The 5,339-nt window shown below is 38.4% G+C and overlaps 1 long non-coding RNA gene across 2 annotated transcripts in view; it reads right to left on the bottom strand.

Annotated features, from left to right (window-relative positions):
- LOC106961671 (uncharacterized) overlaps positions 1–5,339 on the bottom strand; it is a 48,864-nt gene that overhangs the window by 37,741 nt on the left and 5,784 nt on the right. For both annotated transcript variants that reach the window (XR_001427818.1, XR_001427819.1), the window contains exon 2: positions 722–819. This is a non-coding gene — a long non-coding RNA (uncharacterized LOC106961671). The remainder of the gene's footprint in view (positions 1–721; positions 820–5,339) is intronic.

The raw sequence follows: 5,339 nt of genomic DNA, 5'->3' as shown, positions 1-5,339 counted from the left end.
TATATATATATATATATATATATATATATATATATATATATATATATAGATGTATATATATATATATATATATAATATAATATTGCGATATAGTTTGCCATATCTGCCCATGTTGTTCTTTCCTCTCCTCCTCATCTGAGCTTCCATCACTCTGTGAATTTTAGCATTTTGTTGAATGTCATCATTGTCGGGTGTGAGACTCTGTCCACCCAGCTGCTTATCATCACCTTCCAAAAATAATGACAGAGGTCTTTTTTTTTTTTTTTGCCAAAATACAAGCTGTCAAACTCATTTCTTTTGTACCGTGACCGGACTTTAGGCTTCTTGGCGCATCAACAAAATAGTTGTCATTGTCAATGACAGTTTCACAACTTGTGAGATTTCATCCAAAGTGCCTCTAATTGCTAAACTCATGTTTGAACATGGCAGCTCTGTGCTCTTCTGAAGCATGAATAGCTTTGGGTCACACTGAGTACCAGTTCAGCTAGCGTCTGAGTCTAGCTGGGTCCAAAAAATTTGAGCTGTGCTTCAATTTTTATTTTTTTATAAGCTTGTTAGAAAGGTGATACCACATGGTACAACAGTTGAATAACGACAAATAACAGGGAAGTTATGGGAATGCCTTTGCCACAGAATAGAGAATATATGTGGCGGCTTTATCTGCATTAGTTACTGTACGCCCGACACCTTGATAAGGTCAGGATCATATATTACGCCATACCTTGGTCGTTCCGTTGATGTGTTGTATGAAACCTTGGATCGGGGTCAGACTCGGCAGATTTATGACTCTGAAACACTCCTGTGCAATTCAGACTGTTTCTGTAGAAAATAACTGTTGAAATGAATCAGCATTCAAAGTAGAAGATTATTTGAAATTATGTTATTTTGATTACAGACAGACTGATGATCAGTGGCAGTTAAAAGGTCTTTGTTGTTCATTCAAACAGTTTTTCTAGGATTCAGTGATGATACAGATTTTATTGGATTTCAAAAACAGGAATTACATGAGTGAACTTGGTCAAGGTTTGGGTCTTCCAAAAGCTTATTGGAAGCTTTCTTTATGTTATAAAATCACTTTGATGTACATTTGTGTCATGTTGGAGCACCAGATTTATCCAGATGTTAGCCAAATAGCTCAGTCTTTGTCTCATTTCACTATGAAACATTCCTTCATAAGTATTCAGATCATCCACATCGGTAGTTGCATTTTGTAGTCAAGCTAGGTCATGCTTATGTTGAAGTAGGGGCTTCTTCATTGGACAGCATCTCCTTATTATGTGGTGACGTAAAACTTGTTTTATTGTAGAAAATAGCCCTGGTGTTGCAGGCGTCATCGTCGGCTTGAGCCTTGTTGGTTTTTGGGTTGCTCTTTAACATCCAAACTAATTTCATTTTATCCAACAGTTGATTAAAACTTTGGATCAAATGGATGTTTCAACAGGACAATGATTCCTGCATTTAGAATGTATGTAACGAAGAGAGCGCATGGTAATCACTTGTAGTCTATTCTCATAAATTAGCCTTGATCCTCTAATGCCAAGTGATGCATATTCAACACACACTGTGTATAGTTTAGGAAATAGTTTGCCACCATATAGCAGCTGGAGTTATGTCCACATAACTTTGATGCCTAATTTCTCCAATTAGAATTGAATTTGCTGAATTCAAATGAATAATCTCAAATAATTTAGCACCCACTTTGACAGCAAAAACACAATGGATTTTTAAAAATTATTTTTATCATTATTATTTTAAAGGAATTCCTGTTTTCAAGGTTAGACTTCTAGAGCAGTTCCAGTCCCAATCCTATTGAACGTTTATGGATTATGCCTGACAACAGACACCACATTAGGAAGTCAAGGAATTAAAATGAGTTTTATTTCTGATAAGAAGAGTTGTCAAATATGTGGACAAAATTATACAAGAAGCTTGTTAATGCCTACAAAACAAAGTCTTGGGTTTTTATCATTTAAAAATGTGTAGATTTATTTCAGTAATTGGTAGATTAATTCAACACAGACTAATGTTTTCAAGCTTTTATTTCCTTTTAATTATGACGATTTTCTGCTTACAGCTAATGAAAACACCATATTTAAGAATAGAATATTACATCAGAACAAACAAAGAAATGTCTGCTTGATGGTTAATACCTGCTTAAGGTTGCTCTTTTTAAAAAAAAAAAAAATTAGCAACCTTGATGAATTGAAATGCATATTCTAGTTCATGGAATATGCATTCCATAAACAGATGACTATTTTGGAACTTGAAAAAATGAATAAATTCAAGGCTGACCAAAAAAAAAAGTTTAAAAGTGTCATGTCCAAAAATGTATATAAAATCCATGCTCACGATGAGTCAAACATTTGAACAGCGCTCTCTACTGGTCGTACTTTTATAAGCTTAACTAATGTTTCAAACTCCTAGCCGTGTGTATTAACCAGACTAGAGCACATCTTTTTCTCCTTCTTCTTTAAACTGATATCCTGGACTTTATGCCGGTTGTTTTGGTTCCGATCGGGACCAATTCCCTTTAACGAGCGCGTAGAAACCGTTCCGTCTCGAACCGTACCGTCTCCCGTTTCGCATCGGTCATCTTTTCAGCGAGACATGCCAGGCGGACAGTCAGAAGTGCTATGCTTTGGTAATGCAAGGCCAGCCTCCACTATGACAGAGCCATCAGTGCTCTCTGTAACCCTTTTACTCAGATGTCGCCCACACACATGGAGTGAAATTGACTGTTTGGCGCTGGGGAAATAGCATATGATGGAAGACAAGGACGCTGCTGGGTGGAGTCAGGCTGATTAAGTGATTGGAACCATTCTGGTACTGAAAGGCTTTCTTCAATCCTGCAGATACCATCATCCTTGGGCTTTATCTTTGCTCTTGAACTTATTTTAAACACCCCCCGCCCCCTGCCTCCCCCCACCCCAACTCACCACCACCCTCTGCTCTCTCTTCATTACATACTGTCCTCTCCTTTTGGTATCCAGTTTCGTTGCTGCAGATTCATCTCAGACATCCCTCCTTTCCGTCGCTCTGTTTATTTTGAGGCAGAGGTTTTGAAGATTAGCTGTAGCTGCACTTTCTCTTAAAAACTGATGTTTTGAAGGCTTGATTCGAGAAGCCAGACATGGCCTGTGCGATGTGTAGGGAAGGGACTAAATGTTTGTTTATGATGAAAATAAACTAATTAGGCCGTCTAATAGAAGAAACAACAAAATAAAACACACCTAGATGATTAATTTTAAATAAAACATTTGCTGTGCCCTTTATTCCCTATTTCCACTGTTAATAAACTGACTATTCTTTACCATCAGCAGCAGATTCAGTGCATATTGATCACAACAGTATAAAGAGTGGCTGATTTTGATTAGTTGGATGAGATTCCATGTTCTTGAACTGATGTAAAGTTGGCCCAATAGAACAAGCTTTGACATCGCTTCTACTATATACGACACTTATCTTATATTAGGTTCCTTAACGAGACTTCAGTTATGTTTGAGTTTTCATCCATCAAAATGTTCATTAGCCATTTGTTAACATCCATAAAAAAACAGATACTTAGTTATACCAGTGAGTTTATCCACGAGTCTTATGCAAAACGGTAAGACGAGTCTAGCTTGTATCTACTGCTAGCTGTTTATCCACATGTTGTGAGGATTTGGTTTTCTGTGTGTTTTAGTTCCTGTGTTGTTGCATCTTCCCCTTGATTGCCTCCAGCTGTCCTCTGTTTCCCCTTGGCTACCCTCTATGTATTTAATGTCACCTGTGTCTTCGTTTCACTGTCGGGTCCTAGTCTAAAGTCATGAGTCGTGTTGTGTGTGACTGTGTCTGCCTTCCCAGTGCCACCAGTGTGGGAGTTCCTTGTCTCACCTGTGCTGCCTGGACTTTGTACTCATCTGTGATCTACATTAAAACCATCATTTTGCACCTCAGCTGCGTCAATCCTCACCATCAACCCTCAAATCATGACAGGTACACTTGAGTTAAGCTGCTTCCTCATCACCGTTTCTCCATCACTTTCTGTTCATTGTCATTGCTTTTAGCCCCCCCCAAAATATCAAGACTGCATATTTTTAGAAAAGTTTGTACTTCTGAAATGTAAAAGTGTTATTCTGAAAACATTCCTTTTCTCCTGACTATGGTTCTGATTCCTGTATTGGACCTGTCGGTTCTTTTTTTTTTTTTTGAATTGGATAAACCGGGACTGTATTTAAAATAGGTCATCAGTATAAAACAGACCTGTGATCATAGTCAGGTAACCATGGCTACCTTTGGAAACACTGAGCTGGCTTTTTTTTTTTTTTTTTTTAATGAAATTACCACTTTATTCTAAAAGATATAGAGCTGCTTTATTTGTATTCATTTAGTATTTTAATGATGGCTTACAAAAATGAATATGAAACATATTAGGCTAACTTCCTTTTATAAAGCTACATCTGCAGAACACAAACATAAATATTTTTGCAACAAGTTAAATGTGAACGGTCAGGTTTACGAGGTTTATGTCTACAAAATAAAACCCGAGTTTACACAGTTTCATTCTGTGTTGAGCTAAAAACAATGAGTTCACCGTAACTTCATCTATTGTTTACAGCTCTGTATTCCAAATCCCACCCAAAGTGATCGGGTGTCTCCTTCATCTACATGATATCAACGCTCGTCTGCGCCACAAAAAAAAAATGTAATTGCATCACTCAACAAGCAGGTTAAGAGATGGGGTTGAAGAAATTAACATTTTTTTTTTAATAGCGCAGATTTCCCTAGTTGTTTTAATAACCCATCTCAAACCTGTGATCTAATCTATGGGAACAGTGGAAGTAATTAAAGTTGAAATTAATTACTGCCTGAGCCTGATATTCTAATAATGGCTTTGAGTTTTGTAGCAGGAAGTTGATATTTTGTCGCTCGTGTTTTATCTCTCTTGGCCGTGCGTGATTCTCTGCTCTTACAGATTATTAATATAGTCAGGAAGGGAGCAGGAAATGGCAGATAAAGGCGGGCAGACTTTCCTTTCCAGCACTCCTCCTGACCACACTGGCCCCTCTTGACAGCCCCGAAGCCCCCCCCCCCAACCCCCCGCCTCCCCTGCTCTTCTTTTAACAGTCACTTTATCGTGACAGTATTTAGAGGAGATACGGCAGTAGAAAGCGCAGGCCTTATGACTGCTTTTGATAGAAATTATACAATTGTTCATTAGTGGTTAAGATAATGCCCCTCACCCCTTCTGCCCCCTACACCACCACCCACCCACTCTACCCCCCCCCCCCCCCCCCCCACGTCTTTTTTCTTCATCAGAGCTTGACTCACGTGCACCTATGGTTCTCGCCGGCCCCTTT

This window comes from Poecilia latipinna, unplaced genomic scaffold, assembly GCF_001443285.1.
Source record: "Poecilia latipinna isolate Pla-1442-1.1 unplaced genomic scaffold, P_latipinna-1.0 Scaffold1320, whole genome shotgun sequence".
NCBI lineage: Eukaryota > Metazoa > Chordata > Actinopteri > Cyprinodontiformes > Poeciliidae > Poecilia > Poecilia latipinna.
Note: the sequence above shows the minus strand (reverse complement) of the source record. Positions and strands in the feature narration are given on the sequence as shown.